At 38.6% G+C, this 17,282-nt stretch overlaps 1 protein-coding gene across 12 annotated transcripts in view; it reads left to right on the top strand.

Moving 5' to 3' along the window:
• RFX3 (regulatory factor X3) overlaps positions 1-17,282 on the top strand; it is a 274,696-nt gene that overhangs the window by 65,595 nt on the left and 191,819 nt on the right. The window contains exon 1 of one of the 12 annotated variants that reach the window (XM_027616067.1): positions 10,345-10,434. The exons of the other annotated variants lie outside the window; for them this stretch is intronic. The gene's annotated coding sequence lies outside the window, so the exon portion shown is untranslated. Of the gene's footprint in view, positions 1-10,344; positions 10,435-17,282 lie in introns of those variants that run through there. 12 annotated transcript variants of the gene reach the window in all.

Genomic DNA, 17,282 nt, shown 5'->3' with positions numbered 1-17,282 from the left:
TAGAGGAAGATCCAGTAAGGGTGCCAGTTTTGTGGCTTTAAGTTCTTTATTCTCCAAATTTAATCAGCAGGCTCTGGTCCTGGAACTTCCCAGGTGCGTTTTTCACTTTTCACAGATGTGATTGGGTTAGAAATCATTCCTGTTTATCTGAGTGAGAACCCTTTGGTAACATGCCTTTTGATTCTAAGATAAGTGGATGAAATGTGTTGCATAAATCATGTCACAGCAAACAATTGTCACCTGGCACTAGAACTTGATGAAATTTAAAAATGTTGGTGTATTGCCTGTGGTGTTCAGTTACAGTTCTATAGAAAGGCTGTCCATACAGATGAAGCAGTACTTGGTAATGCAAGATTCATCTCTCAAGTGATAGGGCTTGTATGAGTTTATTACTGGGATCCCTGCTCTGAGCTCCCAAGACATACTCAGTGAGGCTTTGTTTTAATTTCTCATTGCTCTCCCTTTGGCGCATTCAGAAGAAAATGGAGCAGACCTTCAGCTTGCAAAACCCTTAGTCTTTATTTAGTCTACCATCTACTGCAGTGCAGGAATGTTTTCAAAAATATTCCTAGAAGATAGTAGCCCAAATTTGGGCCTTAAGATACTGCTTGTATTTGCGGTGATTGATTCCCTGCCAGACCTCGTCTTTACTTTACCTCTTACTGAAAGTTCTGCATCCATCCTTGCTTATTGTCAGTTTACTGATGCCCAGCCTTTTCTTACAGAGTGATAAAGGTCTGCTCAGCATGTGCACAAAAGAGGCAATGAACCTATGCTCTTTGCCTCTAGAAGAAATATAGCTACAGGGCTTTTCCTTCACACTGGGCCAAATTTTCTTTCTAAAAACCACCCACATTCCATTTTGCCATCCCCAGACTTGAAAACTTCTGTCACTTATAGGAAAACTATAAGTTTTTGATGTCTTTGGACTTCAGATGCATACATGCATACATGCTTAAAAAAAAGTCCTTTGCGGGGCGCCTGGGTGGCTCAGTCGGTTAAGCATCTGCCTTCGGCTCAGGTCATGATCCCAGAGTACTGGGATCGAGTCCCTCATTGGGCTCACTGCTCAGCGGGGAGTCAGCTTCTCCCTCTCCCTCTGCCCCTCCCCACCCCATGCTCTCTCTCTAAAATAAATAAATAAATCTTGGAGCGCCTGGGTGGCTCAGTTGTTAAGCATCTGCCTTCGGCTCAGGTCATGATCCCAGGGTCCTGGGATCGAGCCCCGTATCGGGCTCCCTGCTCAGTGGGAGGCCTGCTTCTCCCTCTCCCACTCCCCCTGCTTGTGTTCCCTCTCTCCTCGCTGTCTCTTTCTCTGTCAAATAAATAAATAAAATCTTTAAAAAAAAAAAACCTTTGCTTCCCATCTCCCATCCCCATTATGTTCCCTCTCCGTAGATAACAATTTTCATATTTTTGATCTTTGTGTATGTCTTGTTAACCATGTAGATTTATTGTGTGTGCACACAAACACTGGATGCACGTGCATTTTAATTTTGCTTTGCTGGTATTATACTCTAGACATTATTTAGTTTGTCCTCAGCACTGTTTTAAAGATCTGCCATGTCATTGGACATCTTGATTTCTTCTAACTGCTGCCTAGGATTCTGTAGAAAGTATTTGCTTCATTTTATTTATCTTACGTGTTGGACACCTGGATTACAGGGCCTTTTTAGAATTGACTCCATATTTTTGGGCTCTCTCTTGTACTCCATACAACTTAAATTCCAGCCACATTAATCAGTCTTGTATGAAGACAGAGTACTTTTTGTATTTCCATGGTTTTGTGCATATTTCCAGGCTTTTCATGACTACTTCCTTACTCTGCAAGACTTGGCTCCTATCCTTTCCTTGGTGAAGACTTCAGCATCTCCTTCACACTTGAGCTAGTTGCTGTGTCCTCTGCTCATACAGTCCTTCCTTTCATCTTGGTAATCTAGAAGCCAGTATTTCTGCCTAAAAGTCAATTTCCGCTCTGGATTTTTTGAAGGCAGGGACCAAATCTTAGGTATCTTTGTGTGCTTTGCTTTAGTGTGGTGAGTTGCATCCATTTGGCAAGCAGTAAAACACTAACTGAATAAATGAAATGTGTGTAGGCTCTCTAAAGTGAAATACTGCCCATATGAGCACAGATGACTCTCATTATGTAAGGAGAGGTTGGAACACAAACACTAAAGTAGTATTAGAGAGAGTAGTGTTCAGGAGGCTGAGTCTCGAAATGAGTTTGAGGCTTGGGAAGATGCTAAGGACCACAACATGTTACATTCAGACCATGAAGTAAAAGCAAGAAAAAGCATAAACTGCTGCTCGGGACAGATAGTGTAATACTGGACGATGGAACAAAGGCAGATTTGTGGAACTCCTGGGTTGGTTTCAACTTCTCTACCGAAAGAAAATGATATTCAAATTCAGTAAAGGGGACTGATAACAGTAGCGAGGGAATTAAAGTCCAAGGAAGGTGGGGCAATGGGGAGAAAAGCACGTTGATGCTCCCCACCAGTTAATGCCTTGGGATTAAATGACCAGAAATGAATGGTTTGGTCATCTTTCAACAATTATGATCAGAACCAGAGGTGCCAAAACACTAGCATGCAGGTAACTGTTTTTATTTTCAGAAAAGAGGGGGTAAAGGTAGATTTCTGCAACACTAAGATTATGGGTTTCCTATCTATCCTTGGGAAAATTCTTTAATAGATTATTAGACAGACACTTTGTGAACACTCACTTAGAAAAGTAATCCTCTGGAGACCACATGGGTTCACTTGAAATGTGTCCCATCAAGCTTGTGTAACTTTTTTACTGTCTGGGTGGAGTAAGCTGATTTTGCAGGGCTTCAGACAGTGTCTCATGATCGTGTTTAGGAGATAGATGGTCAAATTAGGGGCTGTTTTATGAGGACAGGCAGAGTCATAGACGGTTGAAAAAATTGGATGAATGGATTGATGTCAGCTAGGAGAGATGTATTTCTAGTGGCACGATATGGCTGTTTCTTTCACTTTGTCCTATTAATCATTTTTATCACCAATTTAGATGAAACAGGCCCATCACATTTGCATATCACATGAAGCTGAGAGTGATAGCTAATAGTTTGGGTGAGGGAATCGGGACTGAAAAAAAGCTTAGCCATCTGAAATGACTGGTCGAAGCTAAAATGGTCTATAGTAGTGATTATGTAAAATTCTGCATGTAGGTTTGTCAAATTATCACACTGGTCAAGAATCAAGTAGACGTGTTTTGAAAGCATTTCATATGAAGAAGACCTGAGAATTTGTGATGTAACTGTTAGTGCCATGTCTCACGTATAGACTGTTTTAATAAAAGTGCCGTCTCTGGAATGAAGAAGGCACAGTCTCTGTTGGTGAGAAAATACCATTATATTCATTTATCGCTTCCAGGTTTTAGGAAGTATCTGGGCACTTTGTCCTAAAAGGAATATTTCAAAGAATCAGCGTGGTTTCCTTATTAAAACGTAACTTTTGTGTCTGTGTGTGTGGAGTGAGGAATCATCAGAAGAGTAGGTATTTTCAAGTATTTAAGGACTGAAAGAGGGATTTGCCTCGTTCTGTATTGGTTTGGCTTTTTAAAAGAAAGTAATCAGGTACCTGCTGTGGGGCTGGAAATTGGGCCAGGCATCGGGGGTATAGTAGTGACTAAGAACACAAAGTGACCTCATCTTTACCCTTTGTGTCACTGACAGTCTGGGGGAAAAGTCAAACAGTAAGTGCACAGTGACATGAGTAAATGTAAATTGCAGCTGGGTGTGATGACAGCGATGAAGTCAAGGTACTGTCACCCTGAGAGAGTACAGCTGGGACACTTGATTTGGCCAGTGAGCTTGCTGCTCGCTTGAGGAAGTGAGGCTGTAGAGGAGAAAGTGTGTACATGAATTAGGTAAAAGGAGAAGAGGGATCCAGGACTAAGGAGCCTGTGCAGTGCGTACCCCAAACCTGAGAAGGAAGAAAGGTTCAGGACACTCAGCCTTTGAAGGCTTGGTAAGAAGTTTATTCTGTGTCTAGGAACAGGGAAAAGCATTTGTTGGTCTTATCTAGAAGACTGATTTAAATTTGGGATGGTGTCTGTAGCTACAGTGTCGGGAGCTGACGGGCTTGTGGCCAGAGAGGGTGTGATAAACCACCGGAGGAAGGATTGCAGTCGGCAGATGTGGAGTTGTGCTGTAGGAATGGGGACCTGTCCTAGAAGGGGGTTCAGCGGTGGGATGGGGGGAGAGAGTGCTCTATTTGGGGATAGAAGATGTGGGTCCACGTTCCGGTTTTGCCACTTACTAATTTGGTGGCCTTCTGTCCCTAGAGTAACAGCGCAACTTTTTGCACACAGGTTTTGTCGGCATTAGATGATTCTTGTGAATGATTTACCAACTGTGAAGTATTGCATAAAATGGAAGAATTGAGAAAAAAAAATCATCAATAATTGCCATTATTGGACACAGTGATCTAGTAATGGAATGGAGTTTCTTTAAGTGGTTCCTAGTCTAATTATTTGGAAGTGTTTAAGATTTTTATCATTGTTGGGGCGCCTGGGTGGCTCAGTCAGTTAGGTGTCCAACTCTTGATTTCCGCTCAGGTCATGATCTCAGGGTCATGCTCAGGGCTCTGTGCTCGGTAGGGAGTCTGTTGGAGATTCTCCCTCCCTCTTTCCCTCCACCCTCCCCGCCCATTCTTGCACTCCCTCTCTCAAATAAATCTTAAAAAAAAATATTTTTATCATTGTAGCTTCAGATCCGCATTCCTCTTCCCAGTTGTCTTGGAGCAATCCTTAACCTGTTAAGTCCGAAAATTTATAATGACTCCGTACTTTTTGACTTTTTAGTAGTAGCAGTCCAGTTGCTCGATGTGATTTTAAATCTGATCTACATGAGCTCTTTTTGTGATGTGTTACCTCAAAAGCAAGAAGCGGCTTTAGTGAATTTTATAGCAGAACCCTAAAACAAAAACTTAGAAAGTATAAAAAATTTTCAAAGATACCTTTTGGTAAGGTAGTACTTCCATATCTTAAATTATATTCAAATACACAGAGATACAGATGTATTTCTATGCTAGAGTGTTGCCTGTGTATACATATGTATGAGTGTGTATCCATATGCAGATACACAGATCTTGTGAGTGGAAATATACCATTAGTTTTTGAAGTGCTTCAGTTTAAAACCCACAATAAAACAAATGATGATAAAATAGGTAGCTCTGTTTTGGAGACAGCTAGGAAGGGAATAATATTTCTGATAACTCATTGAAGGGAGTATGCATTGGTAACATGTTATTTATTCACATATTTATGCACACAAAGTCCCCTTGACAAATATTCAGTGAGTACCTAAGATGTTTATATGCCTTGCTTTAACCTGCATTTTTATTAAGGTTATTTACATTTGTTACCACTAATCTCAAAAATCTGTGTCTTGGTAAAATATGGCATGCCCTTTTGCAGGAAACTAAGGCTAGAGGCCAGGATGCGAATATAACTTAAAATTTTAAACGTATGCAATCTTCTGGCATAATCCCAAAGACAACTTCAACTGTAGCATTCTGCACATTTAATCACGTGTTAAGTGTTACTGTCCTTGAGTATTTTGTTGCTTTGATGGTTATAAGAACTACTCAGTTCTATGTATGTTACCCACAGTGTATGACTCCTATTATTTGAGAAGTTTGTATGCAGGCAGGGAAATGCTGCTGTTGATTCTAGTTACCTAACACCTTTGCTTTAGGGAACTAGGAATAATAATTGCTGAAAACCAATTGCATTTTGGGGGGGTGTTGAGCCTTGGAAGTTGCTTCTGGATCCATAGCTGAGTAGAAGACACGTCTGAGTGAGAAATCGGATCTTCCCACAGACTTCCATTTATACTTATGACAGTAATAGATGGACCAGGCATTGTGCTAAGGATTTTACGTGTACTTTTACTTAATCTTTCCAGCACCCCTGTGAAGTGTGGGTATTGTTATTCGAGTGTTACAGATGAAGATGCTGGGCTTTGGTGAGGTTCAGTCACGGGGCCAGGGTTCCATCCCAAGTCACTTCTGATTCCAAGACCGCTATGCTATTTTGAAACAGCTGATTTGCTACAAAAGAAGTTGATTGAAATCATTTTAGACTCATCTTCTGGAGCCACGCTTCTTGCCTTTGCTCTGGTACTGTATTAAAAGGAGATAACGCACAGCAGATACAAAGGTAGAAATAAGATAACGATAGCAATCCCTGAGTCATAGATTTTTTGTTGTTGCTTTTGTCTTAAGTTTTTAAATAGCTAATGCATACACAGAGTAAAAAAATAACTCAGGTAGCCCAAGAGTGTGTACAGTGCAAATCCTGTCTTCCTCCCACTCCAGCCTCCTGTTCTCCTACAAAGAGGCAACCACTGTGTCTAATTCCTAGTTATTCTTCCAGAGATAGAGTTAGCATGAATTGATTTTTGAAAAAAAAAAAAAATAGCATTTGAGCATCGTGTCTAAAGAAGCAAACAAACAAGCTGGAAGCTGCCAGGACTGGCCCCAAGTGGGGCCGGGCTGGAGAACGCAGAGCTGGACCCAGATGAGGCGCTCTGTAATGGGAATGCGGCCAGGCCATCACGTTAGCCCCCACCCCATAGGAGTCACACAGCCCTGCAAGCCAGTTGGCCCCATTTTATAGATGAAGAAATTGGTTATTTCCATCCCAGGAAGAGTTGCATGGAGAGTAGTACTCAAATGCAGGGCTGTGCCTCTCATCTTTCCATTCCACTGCAGTGCAAGCAACCTCTGGATTTGAGAGTCTTGTGAACAGCGGTACAATTGCAGCGGTCTAAAATTGACTAGAGTTTCTACAGGTAAGCCAGGTGGCAAACTTCAGAAAGCCAAAAGCAATGGCAGATTTTTCTTAACGTTTGAAATACATTTTTTTATTTTAGAATAGATTCAGATTTACAGAAAGCTTGCAAAGATAGTGCAGAGAGTTCCCGTATACCTTGCACTCAGTTTCCCATATTATCAACAAGTTGCACCACTATGAGGCTACTCTTTATTCCCCCTTTCCAGACTGTACTCTTTGGAAGGAAACCACTGTGCACAGCCCACACGTGTAAGGAGTGGGGAGTCATGTTCCGCTCCCTTGAGGGTGGAGTATCTTCATAAATTATTTGTAATTCTTCTGCATGCGATTTGTTTTTACTCCTCTGTTTGTTTATTTAGTCAGTCATTTTTTATGTAAGTATGGATTTGTGGATATTTATTTTATACTTTGGGTTATAAAGCAATACCGTTTTATTTTATTGTTTAAATTGTTCCAGCTTTGGTCATTGGGAGCTTTTCAATTGGCCCCTCTATCCCTTTGACATATCCTCATCATTGTGGGTTTTCTTTTTGTTTTTGTTTTGAGTACTTCCTTAGTGTCTGGTACTCTAGGATGCGTGAGACTCACCCTAGTATTTTCTGCTTCACTCTTAGAAACACTTCTCTAAATAACCCTGGTTCCTTTTATTGGAAAATAGTATTGGAAACCAAGATCTGGTGCCAGTTGTAGTAGCTCTTTTAAAACCAAATATTTAGTAGAAAAGAAAGTTTTAGCTGTTGTTTCAGGGAGTGCTGAATTAGGTTATTGCAATAATTTATATGTTAATATTGCTGGAATATAAAATTTACCTGAGTTGAATAGAATGCGAGAATTTTTAAGTGAAATTGTAGGAAATAATTATTTTATTACTCTTTACTGTTACTTTAAAAAAGCCACCTGTCCTTGATGGCACTTTCTCCCTGACCAGAACCAGAGGCAAAACTTCAAAACATGGTAATTTGAAGCAGGTTAGGATTAATTTGAGGATAGTGGAAAGACTTTATACTCCATTAGGAAAATTAACAAGCATGGAGTCTATGGAAAGACATGTAATTCATATTTATGTAAAGAATAATACTTTCTTTTGCATCACTAAGCATTTTAAATTTGTGTATCCAACAGAAAATTGGGAGAGAATATTAAGGGAAAGCAAAAAAAAAAAAGTAAAGAGCAAAAAACGTTCAGTATGATGAGAATATCTGGACAGTGGCGCTGATTTATGTCATTTCAGAGGAATATTCCTTTTAGAGATCTGGCCCTTCTAACTCTAGAATTGAGATTTTCTTAATCTGAGATATTTGCCGATAGATCAGACAACTGTTTTTGGAGGGCTTGAAAGGGATTTGTATGTATATATTTGCCATCTTAGTAGTACTGATAAACATGTCTTGAGTGCTTATTTCTTAGTTTTATGTTTGGCCGCCTTGCTCTGCAAGCATTCCCTTTTACTCTTTAGCATCTACCATTTCAATAAGAAGGTTGAATTGTTACAGCTCATCAAGCAACTGGGTCAGAAGAATCAGAGGATCTGATAGGCGCTTGCATAAAATATATGTTGATTGAAATAAACTCCTTTTCTAAGAATTAACCATATGTTTTTTTTCTGGGCTAAAGTTATCCCTATTTGTCCTCATCGATTATATTTTAATTTTCTCTTAGTTTCACTGTAAAGAATAGTCTTCTAACTCAGTGTAAATAGAAAGGTGTCAAATTAAACAGGAGAGCATGCAATTGCAATTAGTAAGAAGCACAGCACTAATGAAGAAGAGAACCAGACAGGTGAACGCCCAAGCAAAGGTAAAGGAAGCAGTCTCTGATGAATAAGCAACCGTCATGCAGGGCACAGGAAAACTGAGTGAGTCGGAGATGCCCAGGGAGCCCTAAAATGAAAATAGCTGGAAAGCTCCGAGAGGGATGGAGCGGAGTGTAGAGATGGGGAAACCACAAAGGAAAAGGTTCTAGGTAAGGGTTGCTGGTGCGTCCTGAGGCTGGCTGAGATTGTCAGGGAGCACGTGAGAAGCGGAGTATCTTCTTCAGGGTTCGGTGGAAGTGATAGAGCCTGTGCCGGAGAGCCTGGAAACGCTAACCAGGACATGATGGAGGGAAACTAAGGTGGATTAAGTGTATACCCGAGGGCTCAGTGTCCTAGGTCATTTAATTTTTAGATCAGCTCTTTCCTGTATCATATCATTGAATTCTCACATCAACTCTTTGAGGGAGAGTATTATTAGTTACAGTATTACAGATGAAGGAAATGAGGCACAGATGGGGTTGAGAGTAGGCTGCAAAGGACACAGCAACTAATTGGAGGTAAACTCAGACCAGGGTTTAAACATTGGGATTTTTATTTTATTTTAATTTTTTTAAAGATTTTATTCTATTATTTGAGACAGAGCGAGCACGAGCAGAGGGAGGGGCAGAGGGAGAGGGAAAAGCAGGTTCCCTGCTGAACAGGGAACCTGATGTGGGGATGTGGGGCTCAATCCCAGGACCCTGAGATCATGACCTGAGCCAAAGGCAGATGCTTAACTAACTGAGCCACCAAGGTGCCCCCGAAATTGGAATTTTTAATTTAATTTCAAAGCAGTTTGGGGGGGGTGGGGATCAAGATAGACTAAAATCAATTCAGTGTAGCATAGGTGCAGAATTCCTAGGATCTGGGGCAACTAGCAATACTTTTTTGGAGTTTCTGGGTGGAATTGGTTAAGAGAAAGGAGTTTGAAATTGTGGCTATTAGGTTTAGTTTAGAGCTGCTAAAAAGTGAGTGTTATGGCAGGCTGCTATATGCAGAGAGCCTTAGAATGGACTGAAAAGTCATGGATACAGCTGATGTAGCAAGTCAGCTTGGGAATGGGGCTACAGGTGGAGATGGGTTCTTTTATTTATCATTTCATATTCCCTTTGAACTTGTCAGGATTCCTATTGGCTAGAGAGTGATTTCTGACTCTTTTTTGGGGAGAATAAATTTTAGGGAGGCTATTCTTAGATTCCGGCAAATTGGTTGTTAGTACATTAGTCCATTTGTGAATGGGAAAGGAAAATAACAAAAAACACTGTGAATTGTAAGGATGTAATATTTTAAAAATGGTGTGTTTATGTTTACAGAATAAATCTCGAGAGCAAATTAATTATATGTCTGTAGTTCTTGAAGTTAAGTAGGCTAAGTGGGGAAAAAGCATGATTTAATCTTGCTTTATTGCTGGCCAAATCTCTAGGCTGGCCATTTTTTTCCTTTTAATAAAAATGCTTGTGGTTCCTTGTCTTCCCATTAGCTCATAGTTGAGAGCTCTTTAGGTTGTCTTTGAGACAGCATGTATTCGGCTTCCTGATTAAAATTGTTCATGAGAGATCAAGCAGACAAGGGACTTTTAACATAATTAAAAAAGCACTGCTAGCCTTTAAAGATGAGATTTCAGAGATTTTTGAATTTATATCCACCTGTAGGGAAGTGTGTTTATGTAATTAGATTCCGGTTCTCTTATGAACCCTTCTTAATTCACACATGGTGTCCTTTCCTTTTATAGAATATCATCTTCTCCTGCAGGAGACAAGAAAAGTTGAGAGGAGCCAGAACTTGAATGAACTGAGACATTTCCCTTGAAAGATCACAATGTGATAAGTGACACAATCAGTTGCTTCCTTATGTTAAGCTGTTTATTTATGAAAGGAAAGGCAGGAGCAAAGTTGAAGATAGTAAAAATCCAAACATATTGTGTATCCTGTGTTCTCAGGCTAATCCGAGAAAAATTCCACCAAATTTTGGAATATAGTCTCCTATGTTTGGTGAATGGACATCTTAATCCACAGTTGTTTTTTCAAAATTTTTTGTCTTTTCATAGTGCAGTCCCAGACTTTCCAGTGCTGGGCTCTGAAATCGTTCAGTTCTTATTCTCATTTTACTATCATGTTTCAGAGATAAAAAACAAAAAGATGATTATACTTAATGTGGTTTAAAATGGCTTCTTTTGTCCTTTCCAGCAAAGTCCACCACTATGGACTGTTTAGTACTTTATAGAGCGCTGCAGTTTTTTTGTTTTTTTTTTAATGTGTGTCTAAAATACATTTTCCCCTCCCCCTCTAAAATACATTTTGGTTCTTTGGGAAGGAACCCTTTCTAGCATAAACCAAAATGTTATTGCTATAATGAGGCAGCATTTTAGAAGAAAATTACCAAGGTGTGAACTGTTTTTTTTATCTACATGTATAAGGCATTAATTTCACAGACTAAGGGCTTCTGAACATGTGAACATTTTCTTTAGGGAGAGCATTTTCCTCAACGAATAAGTAATGCTTTGTTTTCACCCAGAAGATTGCGTTAGAACATTTCTCATGTAATTAAAATAATTTTTCCATTAGTGGAGAGGAGTTTTCAAACCTTCTTGACATTTTTTTTAGTTCTATCTTATTTCGCATTTTTTTTTTAAAAGAATTCATTCTAGCCCGATTTTAAAATTAAACAGCAGTGTGCAGAAGGAACCCAAATTATTTTCATGTCAGCTCTGGGCAAGAGAATAAGATGATAAAAGGACCCCGCCAAACCAGAAGGTACCATAAATTATCCCAGTTATATTTTAAGACTAATTTCTAGGAACTTAATGAAACATACATTGGCCAGGCATAAAAATGCTTTAATTTAAAATCATAAGGAATCGAGGAAGAAAGGAGCCTGAAATTTTAAATGGTGGAATTTTTTTTTTTTTTTTTTGATGTCTCCTGTTATCTGCAAGGAGGAGAGCACTAAACAAGGTTACATCTTGAAATGGTAAAATCTGTGAGTAGTTTTGTTTGTGGGAGGAGGTCACAAAAAGGTTACTCCTCTGGCTTTCTTCCTCCTGACAAGTAATCAGAGCAGTTCACAGATTTCCTCGTTTCCAACCATTTTATAGTTTTGAGAATTAATTTTTGCATCAAATTATATATTACCTTTACTTTTGATTAAATAAACTGTTTTAACAGGACCTCACAATCAAGTAAGCTAGCTAACAGTTGCTTTAATTAAGACATAATTTAGGTTGAAATCATATAGAATTAACAAGGGGCAGTATATGTGATAATGGTAGCAAGGGATATGTCTCTTTCATGGGCATTATGATTTCTTTTATATACCAAAAAAAAGGAAAACCTTAAGTTTTTGTTATTCTTGTTTAATTTCAGACACTCGTTTTTATATCCATTTAATTGCTTATTCATCCACCTGTCCATCATCCATCCATTTATTCAGTAAACATGTATTGAACCTTTCCTGTTGTGCTTGGGTACCAGTGATACAGAGATGAATAACTTTGAGGAGATGTGTTTTGTTTTGTTTTTTGTTTTGCATGAAACAAATCCACAAGTAATTATCCATATGAATAGAGTGATGTGTGTGTAAAAGGAGGTATGTCTAATTGCTACTGGAATGTCAGAGAAAACTTCATCAGGGGAGACAATATTTAAACTGAGTCTGGAGGGACAAAAGTTCCTTCACCAGGCCGAAAATCAGAGGAAAGGCGCACAGAAAAGTAAGAAGAGCAAGTAGGGAAGTGTGATTCCTTTGCAATTTTAGAAGGCTTGTAGAATATTTTGGTATGTCTGAAATATACGGGAGAAATAGAGATGATGCCGGGCAAGTAGGCAGGTACGTCTCCTGTCACCTTGATGAGTCCAGACTTGTAAGGCACTGAAGGAAATGAAGCTGGGTAAAATGAGAAAGTTTGTATTTTGGAAAAATAAATTGGGCAGGACTATGGAAAATATTTAGAGAGGGAAGAAAGAAACTGTGTGCAGCATTAGTCAGATGGCCCCTATGTCTTCAGTGAACTAGGAGGCAATCTCCTATCCTTGGGTTTTGGGGTCAGACAGACTTAATTTTAGATCCTGAAACTGAAGATCCCCTTAACTTTGTCAACCTAAGATTTTTTATCGGTAAAATGGGAATAATAGCTATCTTGCAGTATTGGAAAGTCTCTGTGTTCAAAATGCTTAGCTTGGGGTTGCCAGGGTGCCTTAATAGGTTAAACATCTGCCTTCGGCTTGGGTCATGATCCCAGGGTCCTGGGATTGAGTTCTGCATCAGGTTCCCTGCTCAGTGGGGAGTCTGCTTCTCCCTCTGCCTCCCCTCCCCACCACTTGTGCGTTCTCTCTCACTCACTCTCTCAAATAAATAAAATCTTCAAAAAAAATTGCTTAGCTTGAATTTCTAGGCCTATAATATATATTCAATAAAGAGTAGCAATTAATTGTTATTGATCTCCAAGTACTTAGAATTGCAAAGCAAACATTGTAGGGTGCTCCTTTCTCTCAAGAAATTTATAATAGTTTTACTAATGCAAGAACAAAGAGGACAAATACACATTTTAGAAACTGTGTTTAACTTTGACACTTTCTTTACTGCTTTCTCTATGTGATAGCCCATTTGAAGATTGACAGTTGCGTTCGTTAACCTTGCTCCTGAGCTCCTAAATACTTTATACTATTTCAAAATATTTGGTGTTGATGCCTTTATGGTCCGATGAATGTGATTAAATAAATTTCTCCCCACGTGGAAGCTATGGGTTTTTTTCCCTACCTAGTGCATTTACAGATCAAGAAATACTGTCTTGTGCTTCCAATGGGAATTTCTCCTCGTACTTCACTTAACAGGTGATGCGTTGAGTTTCTGCTTGAACTCTTTTTGTGACTGTTGAGAGTACTTTCCCTTACAAAGCAGTCCATTCCATGTTTGCATAGCTCCGGTTGTCAGAATATTCTTCATGTGTAGCTGATGCAGCTGCTTTTTATTTTCTACTCTGTAGGCTCTAGTTCCCTCCTGAAGCCACATACACCAAATCTAATCCATCTTTCATTGGCTGCACTATCAGCTATTTGCCAAAAGCCATTATTCCTTTTCTTCAGGTTCTCCTTTCCAGGCTTAGTGTATTCTCATATTTTCTAGGTTTTATGGTGGTTGATTAAAAAACAAACAAACAAACAAAACCCCGGTTTTTCTAAGTATATTTGACATACCATAAACTGCACGTATTTAAAGTATACAATTCGATATTTGTATATGTCTGCAAAACCATCACTGCAGTCAAAATGGTGAATATGTTGTCACTCCAAGAGTTTCCTTGTCTGTCTTTATATTTTCTTGTTTCCACTTCTCTTACCCCTTCAACTCAGATCCCACCCCCCATCCCTGCAGTTACTTACGTGCTTTCAGTCACTCTAAATTAGTTTACATTTCCTAGACATTTATATAAATGAAATCATTCAGTATGCTTTTTTGTCTAGCTTCTCCCACTCAGCATGCTTATTTTCACATTCATCCATCCTCTTCCATATAATAGTTCATTTCTTTGTATTGATGAGTAGTACCCCATCCATCAGATGGGTATACCACAGTTAGTTTATCCATTCACTTCTCAATGGACAAATGGGTTATGTCCAGTTATTGAGTATTAGGATTAAGGCAGCTGTGACCATTGGTGTACAAGACTTTATGTGGACATACGCTTTCTTTGTTGGGGTGTGGGTGGTAAGTACTTAGCAGTAGAATGGCTGGGTCATATGGTAGGTATATGTTTAAATGTTTAAGAAACTTCCAAACTGTTTTTCAAACTAGTTGCACCACTTGACATTCCCCACCAGCATTGTATGAGAGTTCCAGTTCCTCTGCGTCCTTACCAGCACTTGATATGGTCAGTCTTTGACATTTTAATCATTCTAATGGGTGTGTAGTAGTTTCTCTTTGTGGCATTAATTTGCATCTTCCCAGGGTTAATGATTTTGAGCATCTTTTCATATATTTATTCACCATCTTTTTGACTTCTCTGGTATCTGTTCAACTCTTTTGCTCACTTTTAATTATTATTATTATTATTATTATTATTATTATTGTGTTTTGAGAGTTCTTTATGGATAAAGGTCCTCTATTTTCTCCTAGTCAGCTGGTCTTTTTATTTCAGTTAGAGTGTCTCGAGGAGCAGAATTTTTTAATTTTGAGGAAGTCCTATTTACTAATTTTATCTTTTATGGGTTGTGTTATTGGTATCATATGTAAAAAAAACTTTGCCTCACTCAAGGTCCAAAAGATTTTCTCATTTATTTTTTTTAAGGAGCTTTATGGTTTTTTACATTTAAGTCTGTAATCCATTTTTGCAAAAACTTTTTATTTTGGAATGATTTTAGGCTTGCGGGAATGTTGCAAAGGTAGTACAGAGAGTTCCTGTGTACCCCTCACCTACTTTCTCCTATTACTAACATCTTACATAACCATGGTAGATTTGTCAGAACTAAGCAACCAGCTTGGTACCTTACTATTAACTACACTTCAGACTTTATTTGGATTTTATTGATTTTTCTACTAATATCCGTTTTCTGTTCCAGAATTGAATCCAGGATTCCACATGGTGTGTCAACCACATGTCTCCTTAGTCTTCTCTGACCCTTGATAGTTTCTTGGTCTCTCCTTCTTTTCTCCTGACCTTGAGAGTTGTGAGCACTACTGGTCAGACATTTTGTAGAAGGTCTTTGACATTTGGGTTTGTCTGATTTTTCTTTTCTTTTGGATGGTGCTGAGATAAAACGTATAAAAAGTGCAGGTGATCAAGGAATGAGTTAAGCCTACAATAAGGAAACAATCAAATCCAGCAGGTGGCTTGTTCTACAAGACAACTGGCCTGGTTTCTTCAATGTGTCATGTCATAAAAAAAAAACTAAGGGAGGAAAGGTGACAAGACTGTTTTAGAGCAAAAGTGAAGAAAACTGAACAACCAAATCCAATGAGGTAACCTTGACTAGATCCTAGTTTGAAAAAAAAGCCATTTGCAAAAGACATTTTGGGGACAGTTGGGAAAAATTGAGTATGAACTAGATATCAGATGATATTAGGGAATTACTATTTGATTTTTGGTGTAATATTGTTATTGTGGTTTTATGGGAAGTCACCATTTTTAGGAATTTCATTCTGAAGTATTTAGGAGTATGTCCAATGTTTTTCTCTCAATTAGACTGAGGTGACTTTTTGGGAGAAGTACCCTTCTTATCACATCATATAAGGGCAGGTGAATACATGCTATCAAAATGTTTTATCACTGGTGTTGCTTAACCTTGATTACTTGACCAAGGTAATGTTTGCCAGGTTTCTCCACTCTAAAGTTAATCTTTTTTCACCCTTCCTGCACTCTGTTCTTGGAGAGCAAGTCACTAAGTACAGTCCATGCTCAAGGGAGGTGGGAGGAAAAATTATACCCTAAATCCTAGAGATGGATATCCACATAAATTATTTGGAATTTTTCTGTAAGATGATTATGTAAATGGTATTTAATTTTTGTCTTTTCTCCCCTATGTATTTCTTTAATCATTTATTATATCAGTATGGATTCATGTATTTATTTTATACTTTAGGTTATAATCTAGTATCTCACTACTTATTTTGTTACATCTTATTCTAGCATTGGCCATTGGGAGCTCTTTTAGGTTGGTTCCTGTGTCCCTTTGACTTGACTCCCCCCACTCATTTCTCCCAGACTTCCTTGTTTTCTGACACTGCAAGATGCCTAAGGCTCAGCTTATATTTTCAGTGCCTAAGCCCTAGCATCAGCCATTTCTCAAAGGAGCCCAGGTTCCTTTTGTGGTGGTATATTATTTAGAAACAAAATTTGGGCACTGGGTTTGCTTGTTGCTGCTGCTGGGGTGTCACTATGTATAGATTCTCTCAGCAGGCAGAGCAAAGAAATATATTTATGCTAATCCTTGGATATACATATCTATACTTACACATCTCACCATTTGTATATCTGTATTAAGCTAACTGTGAGTTCATACTGATATCTCTGATGCTAGTCCAGCACCATGTGGTTCATTCCTTATTCATGATGTCCCTCTCCCAACTGTGAGAAACATGGCTTCCACCGTCCATTTACTTATTTGTTCACCCCCAGTATATACATAAAGCAGTTTCAAAGTTGTTAACCTGTGCCCTGCAATCCCTTTTGAATGAGTTTTTGTATATGGTGTGAGATATGGATCAAAGTTCATTTTCTAAAAATATGAATATCCAATTCTTTTAGCAATATCTGTTTAAAAGGTTATCCTTTCTTCATGACTGTCTTTGCATCTTTGTTGTCCATTTATGTGTGGGATAGTTTTGGAACTCTCTGTAACATTCTAGTGGTGTTTTTGTCTTTCCAACAGAAGCATATTGTCTTGGTTATTGTAGATTAATGAATGCAAATCTCAAAATCAGATAGTGTTGTCAGCCCTCCTCTTTTCTTTTTCTTTTTCAAAGTTATTTTAGCTGTTCTGTGTCCTTTGCGTTTCATGTGAATTTTAGAATCAGCTTGACAAGTTCTATAAAAAATGCCTATTAGGATATGGATTTAGACTGCATTGAATCTTTAGAACAATTTGGAAAGAATTGACATCTAAACAATATTGAGTCATGTAACCCATGAACAAGTAATACCTCTCTATTTATTTATGTCTTTAATTTCTCTCAG

The sequence above is a fragment of the Zalophus californianus genome, chromosome 13 (assembly GCF_009762305.2).
Source record: "Zalophus californianus isolate mZalCal1 chromosome 13, mZalCal1.pri.v2, whole genome shotgun sequence".
Taxonomy (NCBI): Eukaryota; Metazoa; Chordata; class Mammalia; order Carnivora; family Otariidae; genus Zalophus; species Zalophus californianus.
Note: the sequence above shows the minus strand (reverse complement) of the source record. Positions and strands in the feature narration are given on the sequence as shown.